General features: G+C 40.2%; 1 long non-coding RNA gene across 4 annotated transcripts in view; it reads left to right on the top strand.

The window, feature by feature from the left end:
- The window catches only part of LOC140035335 (uncharacterized), a 49311-nt gene extending 22510 nt beyond the window's left edge, over positions 1-26801 (top strand). Inside the window, exons 2-3 of one of the 4 annotated variants that reach the window (XR_011839461.1) lie at positions 25812-25872; positions 26601-26801. This is a non-coding gene — a long non-coding RNA (uncharacterized lncRNA). Of the gene's footprint in view, positions 1-1109; positions 4178-25811; positions 25873-26600 lie in introns of those variants that run through there. The other 3 variants (XR_011839460.1, XR_011839462.1, XR_011839459.1) reach the window with 3 other exon arrangements.
- The last annotated feature ends 741 nt before the right edge of the window (positions 26802-27542 follow it).

Raw genomic sequence — 27542 nt, 5'->3', positions numbered from 1 at the left:
TTCAGGTCATTTGGATTAATGTAGAATGAGTTATGACGAAATTACTGTAACTGTTCTGCTTTGGACAGAATGCGAAAACTGCGATAGTAATTGGCTATTTTGACTGGAATTGGTTTGGATTTTGGAGTTGGTGTCTTCTGATGAAATGTAGCTGGATGACTTAGCTAACTTATGCCTTTGGAATTTCGGCATTTGGACTTGTATGGACTGAGATATACCGATTACAGTTTTCTGTGTTTTGCAAACCTGTTTTGGTAATTCTGGTATAGTATTTGGCATTTTTGACCTAGTTGGGCTAGGAAATGGATTGAGTGACCTTCTACATTATTGTAGCCCTGTTTCATAGCTTCCAAACGGTGGGTCTTACACCCCCAACCGATAATTGTAGTGAGAGTTGTGTCATTACCGCATTATGACATCAAAACTGTTTTTCTGGTTTTGAGCTTAACCTTCATTTCCGGACTTTTCCCTAGCTTGACTTGTCTTTGTACTACTTGGAGCTTGCTGAATGGATATTAGATGAACTTATTTGTGTGACTTTGGGACTGGCTGGAGTAATAATGAAGCCATGATGGCTGGAAAAGTTAGCAAATGTAAGGGAAGTGTTGTCCGAACTTTGAAGGGACTTGTTTGCATTGGGTTTGTGATCTAAGGCTTGGAGTTGAGCAAGGCAATGATACATGATGGATGGTTTCTGAGCCGTGGAGGTGAGTGACCCTAAACTGTTTCCAAAGTTCTTATGAACCGTTTCTTGCACTATTTACTTGATTGCATATCATGAGTGCTTGCATGTGGCCCATGACATGTTTTGGCTTAAATGAGTACTTGGAATTCGTATGCTGAACACCAACGTCTCCACCTCTGTGTACTGTTCATCTGGAGCAAATGGCTCCCCCACTGACTGTTTACTGTTTAATGTTTGTTTGGAGCGTTGGGTGTTTCAGTACAACGATTTCGCTGGCTCATGAGAGCAATAAATGTACAGTTGATCTTGAAATCATGACATCACTGAAATGAACGACTGTAAAACTGAATTGATTACTGATTTTAATGGTTACTCGCTGAGCTTCTAGCTCACCCAAAAATGTTTTATTTCCCCCCCCCCGCAGGGCTCAAGGCGAAGAAAAGCTTGGAGTGCTTATTCACGTGACTGGATGGCTTATATCGTGTATAGTTTAAGTTTGGATCTATTTGATGTACGAGTTGGTCTTGTATAAATATTTGAAATTGATATGGATGTAAGTATACGTTCCACGATTGGAATCAGTTTCCGCTGCATTTGTAATATGTAATCATTGGAGAATTTGATGTAATTATGAGGTTTATTCTTGTAATTCATTTGAGGATTGTAGTGAGCGACTGAGTCCCGGCGAGAGCTGGGCAGGCGGCCCGCCGAACCCTCTGGTTCGCCTTAGGGGGAGGTGGGGCCGACACAGTTGGTATCAGAGCTTAGGCTTCAGATCTCCGTAGTGTATTCTAGGCTTGAAGTTTAGGATGCCGGACTGTGGGCTTGGTTTGAAATATTAGTGATTCTTGCGGGTTGACTTGACTTGATTAGTACAAGATGGAATGTCGAGGACGACATTCTTTTAAGGAGGGGAGATTGTGACGCCCCGAAAAAAAAAAGTGTGAGAACCCGTAAAAACCCTAATATTTTCCTAGGGTTTTAGTTCCTTTAATTGCATAATTTTTGCATTTCTGGCTTAGAAATATTATCTGGGTGGATTTTATGAGCAACTAAAGTTTTTAGATGATTTTTCTAGCATTAGTGAGTTTTTAAAAAATTAAGAATATATATTGGACGTGGGACCCACTAGTGCGAAAAGTTCGGAAAAATTCGGCCAATTAGGTTAAATTCCGGATACTGTGTAAAATTTATCGGGTGTTAATAGACAAGTAGAGTGTGTGAAATGATTGATGTGAGAGAAGAAAGAAAGGATAGGAATGCATTTAATGAGGTGACAAGTGTCACATTCTTATTGGATGCCTTTTAAGAATTACTATTCACAATTTTGACTTTTTTGACCAAAGGTTAAATATCCAAAAATTGCACAAAATTCACCATTTTTCTCCTCCTTATGGCCGGCCCTCTCTAAGCAAGAAGAAAGACAAAACTCTTCAACATTCTAGCAAACTCCTAGCTCAAATCAACTAAACCACTTGCTTAACTTAGTTTTCACTCCATAAAATTCTTCCTTCTAGAGTTAGTAAGTTGTTTGGTGAACTTTGTTTGAAGGATTAAGGTGCCCAACATCTTCCTCTCTCTTGGTTCTTGGTAAGTGAAGCTTGAAACACCCTACTACACCTAATGATGCTTATGTTGTGCTTATTAGTGATAAGAGTGCTGAAATTTCTGGTTTTAATCTTGGTTTGAAGTGATTTGGTGAAGTTTTCCATTTCATGATGATTTTTCTGGTTTAATTGGATTATGATGGTGTGGTTGTTTGTGATGATTGGCAATGGACTATAATGGCTCTAGTGGATGTGAAATGTGGATAAATGCAACCAATTTTGGATTTGGTGTGAAAATTGAAAAGCTAGGGTTCTTAAATCCCCAATTCTGTCCGGTTTTGGATCATAGGGTTAGAGGCCGAATTTGACTTTCCTCAAAACATGAAAGTTGTAGGTATTGATGTGTTTGAGGTGCCTGTAAAATTTCAGGTCATTTGGATTAATGTAGAATGAGTTATGACGAAATTACTGTAACTGTTCTGCTTTGGACAGAATGCGAAAACTGCGATAGTAATTGGCTATTTTGACTGGAATTGGTTTGGATTTTGGAGTTGGTGTCTTCTGATGAAATGTAGCTGGATGACTTAGCTAACTTATGCCTTTGGAATTTCGGCATTTGGACTTGTATGGACTGAGATATACCGATTACAGTTTTCTGTGTTTTGCAAACCTGTTTTGGTAATTCTGGTATAGTATTTGGCATTTTTGACCTAGTTGGGCTAGGAAATGGATTGAGTGACCTTCTACATTGTTGTAGCCCTGTTTCATAGCTTCCAAACGGTGGGTCTTACACCCCCAACCGATAATTGTAGTGAGAGTTGTGTCATTACCGCATTATGACATCAAAACTGTTTTTCTGGTTTTGAGCTTAACCTTCATTTCCGGACTTTTCCCTAGCTTGACTTGTCTTTGTACTACTTGGAGCTTGCTGAATGGATATTAGATGAACTTATTTGTGTGACTTTGGGACTGGCTGGAGTAATAATGAAGCCATGATGGCTGGAAAAGTTAGCAAATGTAAGGGAAGTGTTGTCCGAACTTTGAAGGGACTTGTTTGCATTGGGTTTGTGATCTAAGGCTTGGAGTTGAGCAAGGCAATGATACATGATGGATGGTTTCTGAGCCGTGGAGGTGAGTGACCCTAAACTGTTTCCAAAGTTCTTATGAACCGTTTCTTGCACTATTTACTTGATTGCATATCATGAGTGCTTGCATGTGGCCCATGACATGTTTTGGCTTAAATGAGTACTTGGAATTCGTATGCTGAACACCAACGTCTCCACCTCTGTGTACTGTTCATCTGGAGCAAATGGCTCCCCCACTGACTGTTTACTGTTTAATGTTTGTTTGGAGCGTTGGGTGTTTCAGTACAACGATTTCGCTGGCTCATGAGAGCAATAAATGTACAGTTGATCTTGAAATCATGACATCACTGAAATGAACGACTGTAAAACTGAATTGATTACTGATTTTAATGGTTACTCGCTGAGCTTCTAGCTCACCCAAAAATGTTTTATTTCCCCCCCCCCGCAGGGCTCAAGGCGAAGAAAAGCTTGGAGTGCTTATTCACGTGACTGGATGGCTTATATCGTGTATAGTTTAAGTTTGGATCTATTTGATGTACGAGTTGGTCTTGTATAAATATTTGAAATTGATATGGATGTAAGTATACGTTCCACGATTGGAATCAGTTTCCGCTGCATTTGTAATATGTAATCATTGGAGAATTTGATGTAATTTTGAGGTTTATTCTTGTAATTCATTTGAGGATTGTAGTGAGCGACTGAGTCCCGGCGAGAGCTGGGCAGGCGGCCCGCCGAACCCTCTGGTTCGCCTTAGGGGGAGGTGGGGCCGTCACATATTTGAACTATTCGATGTGAAATGCTTAAAGAGCATACTTATGTGATTACTTGAAATACTAGATATGAAATGTTTGGAGAGCATATTTACATGATGTGTTTAAATGATTAATTATGCTATGGAAGCATAAGTCGGTTGGAGTAAATCTCCTCGACTCTTACGTGGTGAAAGTGAAAAACGGCCAATGGCGGCCTATTGAAATGACATATGTCTACCAATTAACCGTAATTACTACCGTTAACCGTTTACCGTTTACCGTTAACCGTGTTTACTTACCGTTTTCTAATCTATTTGGTTACTTGCTTACTTGGTTATCTGCTTACGTGATCACCAACTTACTTGGTTACTTGACCACCTGATTACTTGATTATCATGAATCACATGTTATATGAAGCTATCCATCATTATTAGGCGAGTGTGTACTTTACCTCACTCGACCTACTCAAATGATGAATTTTACCTTTTGTCGGATTACTTGGTTACCTGTGCATGTTGTAAGCTCTAAGCTGAACTTGGGCCCTGCCCTTGGTTACTGACCTACTCGAGCCAGGACTGGGCTCGGTCGGGTAGGTTGGAACTCTGGGCCACCGTTTCGGTATACTCGAGTATTACCATTGGAGGGATAAGGCGATGGCCAGACCGTACCGTGGGGATCAGAAGTCATAAGGTGCAGATGACCGACAGAGTTCCACTGGAACACCGTATCCTACCGTATATGTTTACCTTGTATCATGATAATTGTTTCATGCTAAAATGTCAACATGAAATCCTGAACTATGCCTGTGATATGCTCCATACCTGTTACCTGACCAATGTACTTATATCATGATACCTGTCTCATGATAAATGTCTCATACCATGATAAATGTCTCGAATTTCTCGTACAATGATTATCACCTCATGATAACACGCCATTGTGTAACATTGAACCATGCATATGATATGCCCAACTTACTTGATTTATTTGAACTGTTAGAGTGTATTGGAACCTCACTGGGCTGTGTAGCTCATCCCACGTTGTGGTTTTCTTTTACAGGGTTCGAGACCAAGGGTGCTCGTGAGTAGTACTAGATTGTTTTCTTTTGAAAACTTTAAGTTATATTATAACGGATGGCTATTGTACCCTTTTCCGTTGGGTTGTATTTAAGCTTGGAAGCTGCATAATTGTAAGTGTGAGATATTTGGAGTACTTTAATTATGTATTGAAGTTACTTAAAGTATTTCGAGCTTTTGAATGATGGATTGTAGTGAGTCCTGGCGAGAGCTGGGCAGGCGTCCCGCGGATACCCTTTGGTTCGCCTTAGGGAGAAGTGGGGGCGTTACAAGTGATGCTTCAACCTCTCCCCTATAGTTAATGATGGTTATTTTGTGCTTAATGGTGGCATGGGTGTTGAAATATATGATTTGTTTCTTGATTTGAGGAGTTTTGGAGAAGTTTTTATTTTATTGGGAATTTTTCTGGTTTAATATGAATGGGATGTTGTGGCCTTGTATGATGAATTGTAATGGTTGATAATGACTCTATGAGGTGTATTGGATAGGAAAATGCAATCAATTTTGGATTTGGTGTGAAAATTGAAAAGTTAGGGTTCATAGAATCCCATTTCTGTCCGGTTTTAGATCACTGGGTTGGAGGCCGAATTGGACTTTTCTCAAAACATGAAAGTTGTAGGTATTGATGTGTTTAAGGTGTCTGTAAAATTTCAGGTCATTTGGATGAGTGTGGAGTGAGTTATGCCGTTTCTACTGTAGCTGTTCTGCATGGAGCAGAATGTGAAAACTGCGATAGTAATTGGCCTTTTTGACTGGAATTGGTTTGGATTTTGAAGTTGGTGTCTTCTGATGAAATGTAGCTGAATGTCTTAGCTAACATATGCCTTTGGAATTTCGGCAATTGGACTTGTATGGACTGAGATATACCGATTACAGTTTTCTGCGTTTTGCAAACCTGTTTTGGGAATTCTGGTATAGTATTTCGTATATTTGACCTAGTTGTGTTAGGAACTGGATTGAATGACCTTCTACAATGTTGTAACCCTGTTCCTTGGCTTCGAAACGGTGGGTCTTACACCCCCATCCGATAACCGTAGTGAAATTGACGCCATTACCGCATAATAAGTGTAAAACAGTTTTTCCTAATCGGGGCCAAGACTATTGCTAATTTTAATTTCTGGTTTGCTATCGTGTTCATTTATGCGTATGAAACCCTATTGGGGTTGTGTTTAGCATTGTTTGGTGACTCGTTCTCGAGTCTCATTGTATGTGTTACATGTTTTAGGGCGTGACGGTAGCTCACGACGTCCTGGTGACCACGGTGTATGAAACACCACTTTCTCACTTGGTGAGTATACTACTCACTAAATGGTTACTATGTGGCTTTGCTAAATGCTTATGTGAAGCCTTGAAGGCTTACTTGCATATTGGAATTGATTAAGGTGAGGGTGTACTTGACCGCCCTCACCTCTTTTGATATTGTCATTGATTGGCTACCGTTTTATTGCATTATTGAACTTGATATATTGGTTGGTGGATTCCATTTCATGGAAACTGAATTGATGTCGTTTGGACGATGTCCAACGGCCTTACTGCATTACTGAGCTCAACCCCGTTTGGTAGTCAATCGAATCGAGCCGGCGAGGGCTTGGTCGTGAAGATTGAATTGCCACGGGGACTGTACTGGGGAACCTTGTGGTAATGAGACCCTTGGTTCCGGTAAACTCGAGTATTACCAAAACTACTGAAATGAAGTGCGGGCCCGGTTGGGGTATGTTAGGTGGAAGGATTGGAAGTAAAGGGTGGTCTACGGTTTGGTACTTTTAACATTGACGGAGAGTCAATGAGGTTGGATCAAGATTTCAAGCGTGGAAATTGGCTCTTGAGAGCCGACCGTATCCTTTTACCGTTTTGCTTCATTGCTTATTTGTGCACTTTAAATGAAAGTTCATTTTATATGACTGTGATTGCTTATTGGGTAGTATACTACTGGGCTTTAGCTCATACCGTGCCATTTGTTTTCCTTACAGGAAAATGAAAACTTTTGGAAAGGATTTTGATAGTTGGATGACAAGTTGAGCTCTTGTACATGTAATTTTGTTTAGCTCCTTGAGGGTGATAACCCTAAGTGTATAGCTTTCTTTAATGAAGGGCTTGTGTTGGCCTAATGGTATTGGTATGAACTAATGGGATAGCTTGTACGCCGTTTGGCTTGTAAATGTTGATTTCCAATGTATTTATATGCTTGGCTGTGATTCGGATAATTTTCGGATCGAGACGACTTCAAACGAAAACGGAAAAAAATTTTGCCGCAGATGAACAGTGCCAAATCCGACCAGGAATCCGGCCAGAAACTGGCCGGATTGAAGGCCGGATTGCCTGTGAAAATTTGGAAATCCGGCCAGTGGCTCACTGGCTGGTATCCGGCCAGACAATCCAGCCGGAATCTTGGCCGGATTGCGAGGGAAAATTGAATTTCTTGGTTTTGCTCTCGGCCTTGTATCCGGCCGAGAATCCGGCTGGATTCTGACGTGTCTTCTACTGTTCACTTCGGCTTCAATTTTTGTTTTTTTTTTATTTTGTGTTTTTGACTTGTTTGCGCGCATTGTTATGTTCCGGAACGTAATAGACCCACGTAAACTGTACCGTTAGTTCTGGCGAGAGTTGGGCAGGCAGTCCGCTAACCCCTTTGGTTCACCTTAGGGGAAGGTGGGGCTGTCACAGGTGGTATCAGAGCCTAGGTTTGAGTTAGCCTGGGTGTTATAGGAATGCTTGATCTGAGGGTTTATTGTTTATGGTTTTTAAGCTTATTGATTCTTATTTTTACACTTTTGGTGTAGGATGGACAGTTCCAGTGGACCTAGTGATGGCCCTGCGGCCCAGCGACCCCGTGTAGCGCTCCCGATGATTAAGTACCGGATCCGGCCAAAGGGGGCCGTTATTCGTTGGAGCCGGTCTAACCGTCTTCGGCGGTGCGCGTGTAAAGAGAAGTATGCTTACCCGAATGCCCTCGTTTTGGCAGTTGTGAAGGAAAGAAAGGAGCTGGCAAAAGCTAATGCCAAGCTTGAGGTTGAGGTAAATCAGTTAAAGGCGGCCAATGAGGGGCAAGCCAAAAGGATAGAGGATCTGAAGTACGATGTACTAGAGGCGGAGGATAGAGTCGATGACCTCTGTGCCCAGCTGAGGGAGGCGCGTGAGCGCGAGTCTAAGAGGGCTCAGAATGTGAGGACTCGAGCCGCTGCAATCCTAAACCTCTGTGCCGAGGTGGTGGAAGGAGTGAGCGATAAGGACTCCTGTGCGGGGTCTGAGACTAGGGTTGGATCCACTCCGTCGAGTAGGTCTCATAGCTCATCTTCGGGCTAGGTTATGACTCCTAGAGTTGTTATAGATAGTTTTGGTCTTGTGTATAGGGCGGATAGGGATAGAGCCTTAGCTAACCGTTTTGGATGTAGGGTTAGCTACGTGTAAATTTCTTTTGATAGGCCTATCCTCGGAAGGATTGTTTATGTACGTACGTGCCTTGGCCGTACTTGACTGACTGCTTGTATATATATGTTTGGCGTGTATATATGTGTGCTTGTGACCCTGTGTGAAATGTATCAATATGTGTTATGTGAAAGTTTATGTGTTACATACCTGCTTTGGTTTAGTACTTTTGCCTAGACCGAGTGAACTTAGGGAAGGAACACGAAGTGGTCGGGGACGCGGGCGCGGTAGGCAACCCACACCGGTTAGGGAAACGGGGGAAGCTTCTACTGGACCTAACCCTGGACCGCAATTAGACCCCAATGTGCAAATCGCTGCTGCTATGCAGCAAATGACCAACCTACCCGCACAGGTAGTGCAACAACAGGGCCAAAACCCAAACCCTAACCCTGGAAACCCTGGCCATCATGTCGAGAGTGAAGATAGAGCGTTAGAACGGTTTCAAAAGTTTTCTCCGCCAAAGTTTATTGGGGAACCCGACCCTGATGTGGCTGAGAAATGGCTTGAGAAAATGGTTGATATATTCGCGGCCCTACACTCCCCGGACGAACGGCAGGTCACTTTTGCCGTGTTTCAACTTGAAGGGGCTGCCCGTTCCTGGTGGAACGTAATTAGACAGAAATGGGAACGGGAGCAGACACCGAGGACTTGGGTGAACTTCATCCGGGAATTTAATGCCAAGTTTCTCCCTCCCTTAGTCCAGGAGAGGAAGGAGGACGAGTTTATCCGGCTCCGACAAGGGGCTCAGACGGTGGCGGAGTACGAGAGCCAGTTTACCCGCCTGTCCAAATTCGCGCCTGAACTGATCATGACTGAGCAACGACGGGTGAGGCGCTTCATTCAGGGTTTGAATGTGGAGATCCAGAAAGACCTCGCGGCGGCTCAAATCACTACATTTAGCGAGGCAATGGAGAAGGTCCAACGGGTTGAGAGTGCACGGCTTCAGGTCCGAAACTTCCAGGCTAAAAAGCGTGGTTTTCCTGGGAGTACATCTGGACAGGGTGAGAAGAGCACTCCCTCTAAGTTTGGACGAGTCACGGGAGGTGGTCGACAATCTGGATCAGGCAGAGGGACTCCGTTCAGGGGCGGCCAAGCTGGGCGAGGACAAAGGGGAAACGCTCGGAGTGGCTCGGCTTTGGCACCTCGCGGTCCCTGTGGGCACTGTGGGAAAGCAAACCACACCGAAGATGATTGCTGGAGGAAACTGGGTAAGTGCCTGCGGTGTGGAAGTGCGGACCATCAACTGGCTACATGCCCGGTCCTGAAACAAGACGGAAAGGGAAGTCAGCTACCGTCGAGGACCAATACTGGACCAGCCAAGGGAGACGGATCCAAACCAAAGGTGCCAGCTAGGGTGTATTCCTTAGAGCCCCATCAGGTCCCAGAGTCTTCCGAGATGGTGGAAGGTACGATCCCTATTTTCCACCGCTTTGCCAAAGTTTTAATTGATCCTGGTGCCACTCATTCGTTTGTTAACCCTGATTTCATGTGTGGCATCGATATAAAACCTGCTAGCTTACCATATGACCTAGAGGTCAGTACACCTACGGGGAATCAACGTTTGGTGACTAGTATGGTTTATAAGGATTGCGATGTATGGGTAGGTGAAAGAAAGTTTTTAGGGGACTTGATTAGCTTATCCATTAAGGGGTACGACGTAATTCTGGGTATGGACTGGTTAGCCAAATATAACGCCCAACTGGACTGTAAAACGAAAATAGTTGAATTTCGCATTCCTGGCGAGGCAACCTTAAGGTTAGATATAAGGGGTAGGTTAGCCTCATCTGCTCTCATTTCGGGCATTCGAGCTAGGAAATTGATAAGTAGAGGGGCGCAAGGATTTTTGGCCTTCTTAATTAATACCCCTACGGATAAGTTAAAGGTAGAAGATGTGACCATAGTGAGGGAATTTCCGGATGTATTTCCTGACGAGTTAGTAGCCCTACCGCCGGAAAGAGAGATAGAATTTCGAATTGACCTTTTACCTGGAACTGCACCTATCTCAAAAACCCCTTACCGAATGGCGCCTGCAGAACTTAAGGAGCTTAAGTTGCAATTGCAAGATCTGTTGGAGTGCGGTTTCATTCACGAGAGTGAGTCTCCTTGGGGAGCTCCTGTTCTATTTGTGAAGAAAAAGGATGGAACCTTGAGGATGTGCATTGACTATCGGGGTCTAAATAATGTAACGATCAAGAATAAGTATCCACTGCCCCACATCGACGAATTGTTCGACCAGTTGCAAGGAGCAGTGGTCTTCTCCAAGTTGGACCTCCGACAGGGATACTACCAGTTGTTGATTAGGAAGGAGGACATTCCGAAAACTGCTTTCAATTCAAGATACGGGCATTACGAGTTCGCTGTTATGCCCTTTGGACTGACTAATGCTCCCGCCGCTTTCATGGACCTAATGCATAGGGTTTTCAAACCCTACCTGGACCGATTTGTCGTGGTGTTTATTGACGACATTTTGGTCTACTCTAAGACACGCGAGGAGCACGAGGAGCATTTGAGAGTGGTACTGCAGACGTTACGGGAACATCAACTGTATGCCAAATTTAGTAAATGCGAGTTCTGGTTGGAGAAAGTAGCGTTTCTAGGGCACGTGATCTCCCACGAAGGTATTTCGGTGGACCCGGCGAAGGTTGAGGCCGTGACAAATTGGAAGAGGCTAGAAACCCCCACGGAGATTCGCAGCTTTCTAGGGCTAGCTGGATACTACCGAAGGTTTATTAAGGAATTTTCCAAACTAGCAGGACCTTTAACTGACTTGACAAAGAAGCATGGCCAGTTTATCTGGAACAGCCGATGCGAAACGAGTTTTCAGGAATTAAAGAAAAGATTGACCATGGCTCCAGTACTGGTCTTGCCAAATGGAGTGGACGGGTTTGCAGTATATGCGGACGCGTCGCGAGAGGGATTGGGATGTGTTTTGATGCAGAACCGGAATGTGATAGCTTTTGCTTCTAGGAAATTGAAGCTTCACGAGCAGAACTATCCGACTCACGACCTGGAACTGGCCGCAGTTGTGTTTGCTCTGAAAAAGTGGAGGCACTACCTATATGGGGTGACCTTCGAAGTATATTCGGATCACAAGAGCCTTAGATATCTTTTCTCCCAGAAGGAACTGAACATGAGGCAACGGCGATGGATGGAATTTCTGGAAGATTACGACTGTACGATCAATTACCATCCGGGAAAGGCAAATGTGGTAGCAGATGCCTTGAGTCGTAAGGTGCAAGTAGCGGGACTAATGATTAAGGAGTGGGATTTGCTAGAATCCGTGTGTGAGTGGAAACCCTGTCTAGGGAGCCATAAGGTGATATTTGGCAATGTTAGGGTTACCTCCACTCTACTGGAACGTATAAAAAAGGCGCAAAGCAAGGATTTGATGGTACGGAAGTGGAGAGAGAAATTGGAAAAGGGAGAAACAACGGACTTCAATTTGAGTCCTGAGGGTCATTTGAAGTATCGGAACCGAATCGTAGTACCGAAGGAAGAGGTGTTGAAAGAGGAAATTCTGGAGGAAGCTCATCGGTCCAAGTATACAATCCATCCGGGTAGCAGCAAGATGTATCAAGACCTGAAAGGGACCTATTGGTGGGATAATACGAAGAGGGAAATAGCTCAATACGTGCAGAAATGTCTTATTTGCCAGCAAGTGAAGGCAGAGCATAAAAAACCATCGGGTCTATTACAACCCTTGGAGATACCCGAGTGGAAGTGGGAAAACATCACAATGGACTTCGTTTCCGGTTTACCGAGGACGCAAAGGGGACACGATGCCGTTTGGGTGATCGTTGATCGATTAACCAAGTCGGCCCATTTCTTGCCGGTAAACATGAAATATTCAATGGACAAGTTGGCTCGGCTGTACATGGATGAGGTTGTAAGACTACACGGAGTGCCTGTGAGCATCGTCTCCGATCGGGATCCACGGTTTGTATCACGATTTTGGCAGAAATTCCAAGAAACCTTGGGGACTAAACTCAATTTGAGCACTACCTATCATCCTCAGACGGATGGCCAGTCAGAACGGACAATTCAAACTCTCGAGGACATGCTACGAACGTGCATTCTGGACTTTGGAGGCAACTGGGGTCAGCACATGACTTTAGTAGAGTTTGCGTACAACAATAGCTTCCATTCGTCGATTCAAATGGCTCCGTACGAGGCTCTTTACGGACGCAAGTGCCGCTCACCGATTTACTGGGATGAAGTTGGTGAAAAGAAAGCGCTAGACCCGGCAACCATTCCATGGATGGAAGAGGCTCAGGAGAAGGTCAAGTTGATTCGGCAACGACTTCAAACAGCTCAGAGTCGACAAAAGAGCTACGCGGATAATCGAAGAAAAGATTTGGAATTTGAAATTGGAGACCATGTATTTCTCAAAATCACACCCTTACGAAGTCTTACAGCGGGGAAAGGAAAGAAGTTTCAACCGCGGTACGTCGGACCCTACAAGATCCTTCAGAGGGTTGGAGCGGTCGCGTATCGATTGGAACTACCGTCTAGTCTTTCTCGAATCCATGATGTATTCCACGTCTCGATGCTAAAGAAGTACCATCCTGATCCATCCCATGTATTGCAACCGGAAGAGATCGAAGTAGATGAATCGCTTGCCTATGAAGAGAAACCGGTTCAAGTACTCGATCGAAAAGTCAAAGAGCTCCGAAACAAGAAGATTCCATTAGTGAAAGTGCTATGGAGAAACCACGGAGTGGAGGAAGCTACCTGGGAGATGGAAGAGGAAATGCGAGATAAATATCCAAACCTTTTCGAGAATTAAGGTGAGAAATTTCGAGGGCGAAATTCTTTTAAGGGGGGGAGAGTGTGAGAACCCGTAAAACCCTAATATTTTCCCTAGGGTTTATTTCCCCTTAATTGCATGTTTTCTGCATTTTCGGGCTTAGAAATATTTTCCTGGTAGATTTTATGAGCAATTATAGTTTTTAGATGATTTTTCCAGTATTGGAGAATTTTTAGAAAATTAAGAATATATATTGGACGTGGGACCCACTAGTGCGAAAAGTTCGGAAAAATTCGGCCAATAAGGTTAAGTTTCGGATACTATGTAAAATTTATCGGGTGTTAAGTGATAAGTAGAGTGTGTGAAGTGATTGATGTGAGAGAGAAAAGAAAGATAAGAAGGCATTAATGGAGGTGACAAGTGTCACTTTCCTATTGGATGCCTTTTAAGAATTACTATTCACAATTTTGACTTTTTTGACCAAAGGTTAAATATCCAAAAAATGGCACAAAATTCACCATTTTTCTCTCCTTGTTGGCCGGCCACCTTGAGCAAGAAAGGAAGGAGATTTCTTCAATTTTCAAGCTTCTACTTGGTGCAAATCAACCAAAAACATTTGCTTCCATCCATTTCACTCCATAAAATTCTTCCTTCTAGAGCTAGTAAGTTGTTTGGTGAACTTTGTTTGAAGGTTTAAGGTGTCCAACATCCTCCACTCTCTTGTTTCTTGGTAAGTGATGCTTCAACCTCTCCCCTATAGTTAATGATGGTTATTTTGTGCTTAATGGTGGCATGGGTGTTGAAATATATGATTTGTTTCTTGATTTGAGGAGTTTTGGAGAAGTTTTTATTTTATTGGGAATTTTTCTGGTTTAATATGAATGGGATGTTGTGGCCTTGTATGATGAATTGTAATGGTTGATAATGACTCTATGAGGTGTATTGGATAGGAAAATGCAATCAATTTTGGATTTGGTGTGAAAATTGAAAAGTTAGGGTTCATAGAATCCCATTTCTGTCCGGTTTTAGATCACTGGGTTGGAGGCCGAATTGGACTTTTCTCAAAACATGAAAGTTGTAGGTATTGATGTGTTTAAGGTGTCTGTAAAATTTCAGGTCATTTGGATGAGTGTGGAGTGAGTTATGCCGTTTCTACTGTAGCTGTTCTGCATGGAGCAGAATGTGAAAACTGCGATAGTAATTGGCCTTTTTGACTGGAATTGGTTTGGATTTTGAAGTTGGTGTCTTCTGATGAAATGTAGCTGAATGTCTTAGCTAACATATGCCTTTGGAATTTCGGCAATTGGACTTGTATGGACTGAGATATACCGATTACAGTTTTCTGCGTTTTGCAAACCTGTTTTGGGAATTCTGGTATAGTATTTCGTATATTTGACCTAGTTGTGTTAGGAACTGGATTGAATGACCTTCTACAATGTTGTAACCCTGTTCCTTGGCTTCGAAACGGTGGGTCTTACACCCCCATCCGATAACCGTAGTGAAATTGACGCCATTACCGCATAATAAGTGTAAAACAGTTTTTCCTAATCGGGGCCAAGACTATTGCTAATTTTAATTTCTGGTTTGCTATCGTGTTCATTTATGCGTATGAAACCCTATTGGGGTTGTGTTTAGCATTGTTTGGTGACTCGTTCTCGAGTCTCATTGTATGTGTTACATGTTTTAGGGCGTGACGGTAGCTCACGACGTCCTGGTGACCACGGTGTATGAAACACCACTTTCTCACTTGGTGAGTATACTACTCACTAAATGGTTACTATGTGGCTTTGCTAAATGCTTATGTGAAGCCTTGAAGGCTTACTTGCATATTGGAATTGATTAAGGTGAGGGTGTACTTGACCGCCCTCACCTCTTTTGATATTGTCATTGATTGGCTACCGTTTTATTGCATTATTGAACTTGATATATTGGTTGGTGGATTCCATTTCATGGAAACTGAATTGATGTCGTTTGGACGATGTCCAACGGCCTTACTGCATTACTGAGCTCAACCCCGTTTGGTAGTCAATCGAATCGAGCCGGCGAGGGCTTGGTCGTGAAGATTGAATTGCCACGGGGACTGTACTGGGGAACCTTGTGGTAATGAGACCCTTGGTTCCGGTAAACTCGAGTATTACCAAAACTACTGAAATGAAGTGCGGGCCCGGTTGGGGTATGTTAGGTGGAAGGATTGGAAGTAAAGGGTGGTCTACGGTTTGGTACTTTTAACATTGACGGAGAGTCAATGAGGTTGGATCAAGATTTCAAGCGTGGAAATGGGCTCTTGAGAGCCGACCGTATCCTTTTACCGTTTTGCTTCATTGCTTATTTGTGCACTTTAAATGAAAGTTCATTTTATATGACTGTGATTGCTTATTGGGTAGTATACCACTGGGCTTTAGTTCATACCGTGCCATTTGTTTTCCTTACAGGAAAATGAAAACTTTTGGAAAGGATTTTGATAGTTGGATGACAAGTTGAGCTCTTGTACATGTAATTTTGTTTAGCTCCTTGAGGGTGATAACCCTAAGTGTATAGCTTTCTTTAATGAAGGGCTTGTGTTGGCCTAATGGTATTGGTATGAACTAATGGGATAGCTTGTACGCCGTTTGGCTTGTAAATGTTGATTTCCAATGTATTTATATGCTTGGCTGTGATTCGGATAATTTTCAGATCGAGACGACTTCAAACGAAAACGGAAAAAAATTTTGCCGCAGATGAACAGTGCCAAATCCGGCCAGGAATCCGGCCAGAAACTGGCCGGATTGAAGGCCGGATTGCCTGTGAAAATTTGGAAATCCGGCCAGTTGCTCACTGGCCGGTATCCGGCCAGACAATCCGGCCGGAATCTTGGCCGGATTGCCGGCCGGATTGCGAGGGAAAATTGAATTTCTTGGTTTTGCTCTCGGCCTTGTATCCGGCCGAGAATCCGGCCGGATTCTGACGTGTCTTCTACTGTTCACTCCGGCTTCAATTTTTGTTTTTTTTTATTTTGTGTTTTTGACTTGTTTGCGCGCATTGTTATGTTCCGGAACATAATAGACCGACGTAAACTGCACCGTTAGTCCTGGCGAGAGCTGGGCAGGCAGTCCGCTAACCCCTTTGGTTCGCCTTAGGGGAAGGTGGGGCTGTCACAAATATGCTATACCTGTGATATGTTCAAATTACTCGTAGAATGATAATTGTCTCATGTTCATATGTCAACGTGCAACCCTGAACCATACATGTCGTATGCTCAATTATTTGATTTATTAGAACTGCTAGAGTGTCTTGGAACCTCACTTGGCTATGTAGCTCATCCCACGTTTTTTGTTCTTTAACAGGGTTCGAGACCAAGAGTGCTCGTGAATAGTATTAGATAGCTTTCTTTTGAAAATTTAAAGTTGTATTACAGCAGATAGCTGTAGTAAATATTCTTTTGGATTGTATTAAACTTGGGAGCTGATTAATTGTAAGTGTGAGATATTTTGGAGTAATTTAATTATGTATTGAAGTTATTTGAAGTATTCCGAACTTTTGAATTGTGGATTGTAGTGAGTCCTGGCGAGAGTTGGGCAGGCGTCTCGCGGATACCCTTTGGTTCGCCTTAGGGAGAAGTGGGGCGTCACAGTTGGTATCAGAGTTTAGGCTTTAGATCTTGTAGTGTATCCTAAGCTTAAAAGTTTAGGGTGGTGAACTGTGGTACTGGTTTGAAAGTTAAGTGACTATTTGTAGGGATAAAAATCAGAGCCGTTTCGCGTGATCTCTGCGTGGGGTGAGTTTGGGCCAAATGGTGTTATGGTCCTTATGATGTGAATAAGTAAAAGTTTAAGTGTTCTTCTGGAAATGTAAACTGTAAATCATGAATGTGATAGGTATAACCCTTTATCTTGATATTTGAGGAAATTTGATATGTATGTTGGGTAAGAATCTCAAAAGTGGTGATTTACGCTTGGGACCGGCCGGCTTGAGTTGTGAATTATCTTATTTCGGATTCTTGTACCTGAATACTTGAGAGTTTAGGGCAATCCTAAGGACTTGAGATCTCCATTTGTGGGGAATAAGAATGAATCGATATTTTACGTGAATAGTTACAGGAAATCAATAATTGTTTAGTTATGACAGTACAATAATTAAGAGTAGGACGCGGAGAAAACCGTAGCCCAAGATCCTTATGTTGGAATTGAAGTTGAACATGTTAGGAAACGGGAATCATTTAGTTTCAATTAATCTAGTGAAGCACTACTTGTGATCTTTCGTAGTGGGACGATGGGAGTAGAACTTAAGAGTTTGTGCCTTAGAGATGGATGCACTTTTGATAATCACTTGTTCATTTTTGTTTATTGACTTTGATTTGATATATACTTTACTTGGTTTGTTTGTGACCTCTTGATTCATATTATGACTTTTGATATATATAAAGAATCATGCTCCTAATTCTAAATGTATTTGTAACTTGTATATGCTTTAAGTTCTTCTATACCTAATTATTCCTTTTCTTACGCCTATAAACTTATATTAAGTATGGCTCGGCAAGGACAATGAATGAGTTGTGGTGTGGGTTTTGGTAACCCGCACTCTTGAGAAAGAATGATGGCCGGTCTTATGTAATCCAATGGGTTGTTAGTGATAGATATGAATCAGAAATGAACGAAAAGATTAGACTTACGAGTGATATAAAAGATTGATCTAGTTGGGTACCTAGAGAGGTTCTCCCCTGTTCAATTTTAATAATTGTTCTACTGTATCTTGTGGTTGGTCCTGTGGACATGTTTCAACCTTTTATGAATGTTTGAACTTTCGAAGTATTTCATTGGTTATTTGTGAAGTGACTTGAACTCATTATTTATCTATTGTACTTAAAAAAAACACTTTCTCTCTTAAAAGCGTTTTCTAGAATATATATTTATTCAAACGCAATTCTTAACTCGAAACTTTGATGAAATTTTTGAAACATCCTTCAGTTATATGTTATTTCATTGTATATGCTCTTTAATACCCATGCATTGAGTCGCATGATTAATCTTCTTAAATGTATTTGAGGAATTTGAAATATGTATTAATGACGGTGGCAAAAACATTACCTGAAGTTTCTTACTAAGAAAACTTAGTTTCAGACCATGAAGAAAGGTTTGTATCTTTTAACACTAATTTTGAAATTGTGAATCGTATTTTGCCACATACATATTCGAAATATATAAAAAAAAACAACCTCATTTTTGTCTTACATATTATGATTGACTTGATTTGAACAAAAATTTGAGTGGTCATTTGGGACCAAAGAAATTCGGTTATTTCTAAAATTGTTAATTTTGGAGATCGAATGCCAGTAAATGATTTTTGGACAAATTGAGTCAAAAATTTTGGTAAAGTTAGTTTTCTATTGAAAATATATCTTCCTATTCGAGTTTCGAACCACCAGATGGAATCATTTAACTAGACTTTTAATTGACCCTGGAGTTGACTATTCTTGTGAAAACCCTATTTTCATGAGTGGTACAAGTAAAGTGTGATTGCTGCCCTATAGTTTGGAGGGTAGGAGTCCTATGAAAAAATCAGTACTTAATTATTAGTGCAAGTTATAGAAGCAGTGAATTTTGGTAGATCTAGTGAACCTGACAAATAAGGGGTACGATATTATCGTAAGTGTGCATTTCGAGCATGAAATTCTTTTAAGGATGGGAGGTTATGAGAATCCAAAAATTTTCTTATTTTATTTTATTTTACTGGCTTAATTAATTATTTAATTCGACTATTTAAAATTCATTTATATGGAAAAACACATCTCTTATATTTTTAAGGCATTTTGTTAGAAAAGTTACTTTTCGAAAACTCGTTTATTTTGGAACAACAAGTACACATTTTTCGAGACTATATTTGAATTAAAGGTGTACTAATTTTGGAAAAAGTAAGAATGATCAATAGTGAATTAAGAAAAGTCGTGAGGACTCACAAAATTTATTTATTTTAAACTCCTGTTACGAGTTTATTTAAATATTTAATTGCCTGTTTGTCCGAATATTATTTTCTAACCTTTTTAGACCCAATTACATAGAACTATAACTTACGTGTATTTTTAAAATGACTTGTTATGAAAATTAATTTTTGGAAGCTCGTTTAGTGAGAATAGTGAATACGCGTTTTCGAGACAGTGATCGATTTGGGGATACAGTGAGTTTGAAAAATTGGAAACTTATACATCAGTCTTAAAAATAGGTATTTTTATGTTTAAGTACTCAAGTATTAGTTAGTAGTATTATCGTTATAAGAATTTCTTAGAGGCTTCACCGTAGCGCGTATAAATCGAAAATTCGCGTATATCGAGTCGGAGCGGTTAATCGGAGAATTAAGGAATTTATTCTAGACTATTAAGAGTGAATAATAATAGTATGAATACAAGTGCATTGGAGGTTTAGTGCACTAATGAAAGAAACCCGAGAGGAAACGAGTACGAAACGCGCACGTACGCGCACTAGTCTTGGTTGACTTTTGGAGTATTCTTAGCCACACATTCTTAAGCTTCCTCAAGAAGCTTTTGCAGCTGGAACAACCTTTCTTTTCTCCTCTACCAACCGTGCATCACCCCAAGGAAGAAGACAACAAAAATTCTTCTTCAACAACTCCCTCATTTCTCACCCAAATCACTCCAAAATTTAACTACAACTTGCAAACAACTTGGAGATTCACTTACACTAGGAAGAAAGCTTCATTTCCACGGTTTTCTTGCGGCTCAAAGTGACCAAAATTTTCTGATCTTGATCATCTAAGGAGGTAATGACGATCAACCCCTTGAATTTTAGTTTATGGAAGTTATATTGCACTTGTGAACTCATATATCCATGTGGGTAGATTTATTTATGTTGGATTTTGGTGTGTGAGCTCTATGAACTCCCACAATGACTTGAGGATTGATTTTATGGGTTTTGATGTGATTAATATTGGTTTAGTGCTTAAATTAGTGGATGTAAATTATATTGATCAAAGGAAACTCAAAGAAGGTGTAATGGACAAAAGTGACAGTTTTACCCCTGCCATGTTCGTGCACTTTAGTGCAAATTTTTGAAATTCTAATGACTTGTTTATGATGTATACATGTTATATGGATTGTGCAGAAAGTTTCATTGAAAAATAACATGATTTGGTTGGCCAAACGTTGTGATTTCGGAAGTTCGGCAAATCTGGAAATTTTCCCGTCACTGCCCTGGCAGTGTTTTTCAAACGGCCATAACTTTTTACTCCAATATCGAAATCGAGTGCCTTTTGTGGCATTGGAAACTAGACATTCCCAGATTTCCAATGGTATAAAATTCATATCCATACTACACTTGAGTGAACCGTACCACTCATTTGAACATGACTGTCATGTTTCGCTGGTTCACTGGAGTCCACGTCTTGAGCTGCAACTTGATGCTCAAAGATGAGTTAGTTGTGGACAGATTTTAAAAAACAATTTCTTCTGAGAAATTGTAACCTTATGAATCAAGTTTTCAATGCCACCGACTACGCTCAATTCCAAGTTGAATTGAGTGAGATATGGCCAAATTACAGACCTGGATTTTTGCTTGAAAATCCCCTTTTGGCTAGTTAAATGGCCTAACTTGATTTGGGACTTGTTGTTTTGGAAACTTTGATGTCCAATATCTACCAAACTTTATATTAGATGTTCCTTAGACTTTTTTCACAAATAAACCAGATTTGGGTTGGCTGCATTGGACAAAATGTTTAAAAAGGAAAGAAGAGCTAAAAGACAGTTTTGCCTTTGGAAATTTCTTGAATTTTGATGGTTTAGTTAACTACCTTTCCGTGTGAATTTTCAAATAAAATTTGATAGAGGAGTAGTCCTCATATGGAGGTTTAATTGTGCAAATTTTGGTGATATTCTAAGATCATTTTGATATGCAAATGATGTCTCGAAATTGATCTTCGAATCTGGAAAACTTTTCCTTTTCTCTTAGCTGAATGGCCAATCTTGACTTGGGACTTGTTATTTCGAAATTCTTGGTGTTAATCACCTAAGAAAATGTATCTTGAATGTTACTTAGACATTGTATACACAAATGAACTATGTTTGAAAATATTTCATTAGCCAAATGATTTAGAAAAAGGAAATGGTAGCACAAGGCAGCTTTGCCTTGAAAATTTAGAAACTTTCGTGACTTTGTTAACTGACTTCCCATACATATTTTTCGATGAAATTCAACAGAGGAATAGCCCTTATATGGTAGTGTAATACTGCCTAATTCAGTGCCATTCCGAGTCTGTTTTAATGCTTAACCAAAGTCCCAAAGTTTGTGATTTGAACCTAGAAATTGCCTAAAAGTTTCAATTTTTCAGCAAATTTGAGCTGCTATATCTTGGTGCTCAAAACTTCGATTCTTGTTCTGATTGTTATGTTTTAAACTTTGTTTGTGGGTCTAATTGAGTTCCAAATTTTAGAGTCTGGTTCACATTGTGTGAATTTTGCTGAATTTCCAAACTTTGCCGAAAACCAACCCCTAAACTGTCTCACAAGCCAAAACAGTAACTTTGAGACAAATTTTGAATACCTTCCGTTTGGAATCATGGAAAAGTGTCTTCTAGAAACTTTTAGCACTTTGAAAGTAGTTTCCAACGGTATCAAGTTTTCTAATTTTGGACTCACAGAGAGTGAGATCTGATTTTTCAAAATTTGCTTATCGAATCTGAAATTTCCGAACTTAAAGGAAATTGAGGGTTTCAAACTCTCCATTTTCCTCCGATATTGCTAGACCATTTTACACTTGATTTCAAAGGCGAAAATAAGATTTCTCTTGTGTTTTTAAACCCATTTCCGAGCCTCGATTATAAATAATTAAGGCTCAATTCATGAATTTTCCTTAGATTGTACACTAGTACAACTTTCTTTGATAAGTAGGGGTCCTAAGTGATAGTATATAATAATTGATGGTTATTTGTTCAAGCACTCAAGGGGACCTTCAAGAAAGACTCGGAACGGACGCCTAAACACTTGTTTTGGCACTTACTCACTTGTTTTGACTAGGTGAGTGTTCCATATAGGAGTACGTAATTTGAATAAGTCTATGACATGCTTATTCCATGATTGTCAAGTGTTAAGTGCTACATGTTAAGTATTTACCACACTCATACATATTTAAGTAAGGTATACTTGAATTACTCGACATGAAATGCTTGAAGCGCATATTTACGTGACTACTTGAATTACTCAACATGAAATACTTGAAGTGTATATACTTCAATTACTCGACATGAAGTACTTGAATTGTATATTTACGTGAAGTGTTTAAATGATTAATTCTGCTATGGCTGCATAAGTCGGTTGAACTGAACCTCCTCGACTCTTAAGTGGGAAAAGTGAGAAACGGCCAATGGCGGCCTATTAAAATGACTAATGTCTACCAATCAACCGTGATTACTACCGTTAACCGTCAACCGTTAACCGTTAACTGTCAATCGTTAACCGTTTGCCGTAATTACTTACCGTTTTCCTATCTATTTGATTACCTGGTAGTTGATTACTTGATTACCGTAAATTACACGTTCACATGAAATTATCAAATATTGCTTATGTGTTTATGTGTTAATTGTTGCTAGTAATTGCTCATATGAAATTGTCCACCATTTTATGGGGAGTATGTACTTTATCTCACTCGACCTACCAAAAGAATAAATTTTGCCGTTCACCAAGTTATTGGATTACTTGTGTACGTTGTAAGCTCGAGCTGAACTTGGGCCCTGCCCTTGGTTACTGACCTACTTGAGCCAAGACTAGGTTCGGTCGGGTAGGTTGGAACCCTGGGCTACCGTTTCAGTATACTTGAGTATTACTACTGGAGGGATAAGGTGATGGCCAGACAAATCATGGGGATCTGGAAGTTATAAGGTGCAGTTGACCGACATAGTTCCAATGAAACACCCTATCCTTCAATGTGTGTTTATTTTATATAATGATAACAGTTTCATGCAAATATGCTATACCTGTGATATGCTCAAATTATTCGTAGAATGATAATTGTCTCATGTTCATATGTCAACGTGCAACCCTGAACCATACATGCGATATACTCAATTACTTGACTTATTAGAATTGCTAGAGTGTCTTGAAAGCTCATTGGGCTGTGTAGATCATCCCACGTTTTTTGTTTCTTTAACAGGGTTCGAAACCAAGAGTGCTCGTGAATAGTACTGTGATACCCTAACTTTTAGGACCATTTTTTGTTAGCCTCAAAAGGAATATTAAGGTTTCTTTATTTTATTGCTTTGTTTTACATACTAGAAACCCTAAATTCTAGAAATAAAGTCTAATAAAAACCCTAATTTCATTTGTGACTGACCGTTTTCTCAAATTTCTCATATTTCAATCGAAACCCTAAATTCAATTTATGGAATTGTAAAATCCCTCACGTTTTCTTAAAAATGCCCTTTTATTTGGGAATTATTCATTTACTATAGCCCTACTACCCAATCATTCCACAATAAGTGCAAATGAACCTAGAAAGTAGGGTTTCACTTTTCGTTTCCAAGTTGGAGCAAGTTAGGGTTTTCACGTGTATCTGTAGTATAATTATCCGGTACGGAGCGAGGATCAAATTTGGTGCTTAAGAGTGACTTTTGGGTGAGAAATAATGTGTGATTAGGAGCAATGATAAAATGTTTGTGAATAGGAAGTAAAAACCCTAGTACGTGTGATTTACGGAAAAATGTTACGAACTGACGGGTACCATGCACTACCGATTGAACGCACCACTTGACCATCACTTTCTTACCATACAAGATCATTAATATTTGAGCAAAATATCTCCTTATTTCCAGCTGGTTTTGACCGAAATTTAGGGCTAAAAATGCAAGGAAAGAAAAAAACATTTTGTTGGCTTTGGTGGTGACAAGTGTCACACCCTTATGGCTCCTTGACCAAGCCAAGTCCAACCTTCTTATCATCTTGTTGGCTTCATTTTCACTCCATTTTTCTGCTGGTTGGCCGAGACAAGAGAGAGGGAAAGAGAGAGCAAGAGTTTCACCATTTCATCTTGAGTTTGAGCCATCCAAGTGAGGAAACAAAATTCTAAACCGATTAATTTGTGAGTTGTGACTTTGGGAAGCTAGGGGAACCAAAAATTTCAAGAGGAGTTGAAGTATTACTCTTGCAAGCTTCTTTTGTTGAGGTATAAGGTCTAACCCATAGCTTTGGTTCTTTTATTTTTGATTAAGATGTTATATAATTCATGTTTTGGTTAGATTAGTTGTGATACAAGTTGTTGTGATGATTTTTAAGGTGATATATGTAAGTTAGGGTTTGATGATTTCTTCCTATACTTGCTATATGGAGGATATATGTTGTATCTAAGCTTATATAGGAGGTTGTGGTGGTGGATTGAGGCAAGAAATGAAGAAAGTTTCATTGAATCCCAAAATTTCCTGATTTCTGGAAATTTTCAGCCTTGTTCTGTCCGGTTTTATTGCATCATGTTAGAGGACGAATTAGGCTTACCATAAAACATAAAAGTTGTAGAGAATGACATTTTATAGGTTCCTACAAAATTTCACCTCAATCGGAGCAATGTAGCCTATGTAAAGACCAAAATACCCTCGCTACCCTAGGATATTTCCAGTGACCCGTTTTAGACAGTTCATCTAGTTGACTGCATCTGTTCACTATGATCCATGCTGATTTAGCTATTTGCCAAAACATGAAAGTTTTATTATTCTATCTTAGCTTTTAAACACTTTAAAGAACGGCTTAAACGGACTTTGGTTGCCTGAGATATGACCATTTAAATGTAGTACGGTTAATTAGTCGATTTGTTGGAACCTGGTTCGGTGAACTGGGAATTTGACTGGGTTACACTGGAAATTTGACTAAATGATCTTCATTAAAATTGTAGGCCTTCGTCTTAGCTTCGAAATGGTATAAGATGCACTTCAATCCGATAAGCGTAACCTCAGATGTGTCCATTCCGCAAAAAACCCGTCAAATCTGTCTTTTGTTAAGTTCATTTCCGCACTTGTTATTAGTTTAAATTTTATCCTTGTATTGTCTTGAGCCTATGGAACGGCTATTGAAATGAATTTGTGTTGTGTGTAACTTTGGGTTGATTGAGGAAATAATGAAGCCATAAATGGCTGGAAATAGGAAAATACAAAGGGCATGCTGCCCAAATTTCCGCTCGAGGACTAGAGAAATGTACTTGCTACTTGAGTAAGGGTTAAGAGCGATTATTAGTTGAACTATCTAGGATATTTGCATCTTCTTTTATCGAGATATATCAGTGAGGATTTGGCCGAACTTGTACCCTTGAGAATTACAATCATGACTACTAGGAATACATTTTCTTGGTACTTTCGACTCAAATAGCATTTCCAAGTATAAATAATACAAAGATATATAGTTTGAAAAGCGAGCGAGTGTTTCACGAATATTCTCCAAGTGAATTTCTATTTCTTGATTCTTATTGAACGAAACGTCTAAGTTTCGAATCTTAGTCATGTTTCAAAGTTCTCAAATTGAGTTTTATTGCAGATTTAGACTCCGAACTCGGAGCACAACTTGAAAGTGACCAATAAAGGCACTATATCTTTTGGTGAGTGCTTTCAAATACCGAATTGAACTTGATACTTGTATTTGATACGTGACCAATATGATTACATGTTATATACGTGAATTGTTAGGGCGAGAGTGTACTTTATCGCACTTGCCCTTACGTGATATATACTTGTTTATTGTTACAATTGATTTGATATACTTGTTTATGAGGTGCGCACTTCTTGGAATTCCAGAAACCCTGTGGCGAGTTACTTAAGTCGGGCCGGCCAGGGCTTGGTCGATTGAGTAACAAACCTTAGGTCTCTTGTTTTGTCGAATGGAGTGATATCTCCTCGACTAATCGGTGTACTTGAGTATTACCACCCGTGTTTACTGAGGATTTTGGGCCCAGTAGGGGGTGTGAATGGTGGACGGAGAGTAGTGTAAGTGGTGCTCTACTGGATTGGTTACTTACTTGAAGGTTGACGGAGTGTCAACTATTCCTTGATCAAGCTCTGGTGATGCACTGGGAATTTGGCTCTTGAGAGCCATCCGTATCCTTATGTTTTGGAATGATTATTGCTTATTGGATTATTGATTCTTTTGGAAAACTTTTACACTCGCTCACTTTGAAATTTACTACTTGAAGTGTTATTGTTCACTCTTATGAACTTTTGATGCTCATTGACTTGCTACGTTGATATTCGTACTTTTAAAATGGTCAATTTGTTATTTGGAACCTCACTGGGCTTTTAGCTCATTCCACGCCATTTATTTTCCTTACAGGGGGTACGAGCGAGGCATGAGACATGTACAGATTAACGTAGTCTAGTTGTTTTGAGTTTTGTTTTTTGTACTCACGCTAGTACCTGACTAGGGTTGATTGTACTCGAAATGTAAACACTTTGAAGTTTTTTTTTGGTGTGTAGAAACTTTGTATCTGGATTTGAGCATCAATGTATATATTAAGTTGAAGTGGATATGTTATTCATTTTCTATGGATGCACGTTATTTTGCTTGAACTATGAGTGAGTGCCTGAGTGAGTTCTGGCAAGAGTTGGGCAGGCGGTCCGCCGAACCCTTTGGTTCGCCCATGGGGAGGTGGGGCCGTCACAGGTACTAGATAGCTTTCTTTGAAAATTTAAAATTGCATTATAGCATATGGCTGTAGTAAATATTCTTTTGGGTTGTATTAAGCTTGGGAGCCGATTAATTGTAAGTGTGAGATATTTTGGAGTACTTTAATTATGTATTGAAGTTATGTGAAGTATTCCGAACTTTTGAATTGTGGATTGTAGTGATTCCTGGCGAGAGTTGGGCAGGCATCTCGCAGATACCCTTTGGTTCGCCTTAGGGAGAAGTGGGGCGTCACAAGAGGAAGAATGGCCATGAACTTTTGGAAATTGATTTCGTCCATTTTTGCAGTTCTTGTATCTTGCAATAGTGTGGTGTTTTGCCATGTAAAGCTATTGAATCTTGCATGTTTGGAAGTTGCAGAATGTAGAATGAAGAAGAAAGCTTCGATTCTGATTTGTATGATCTTTTTGAAATTTCATTTTGGTCCTTCAACTTTTGCATAATTTCACTATGGCCCGAATACTTCTACAATCGAACCATTTCTACCCCTATTGAGATCTAATCCTCTTTTTCATATTTCAAATCCATTTTTGAGCAAATAATTTCTGGAACTTAGAGTATAATCAGTCTTCAATAAATTTTAGTAGATTT

This window comes from Coffea arabica, chromosome 2c (assembly GCF_036785885.1).
Source record: "Coffea arabica cultivar ET-39 chromosome 2c, Coffea Arabica ET-39 HiFi, whole genome shotgun sequence".
Lineage (NCBI taxonomy): Eukaryota > Viridiplantae > Streptophyta > Magnoliopsida > Gentianales > Rubiaceae > Coffea > Coffea arabica.
This window is presented reverse-complemented; position numbering and strand designations above follow the sequence as displayed.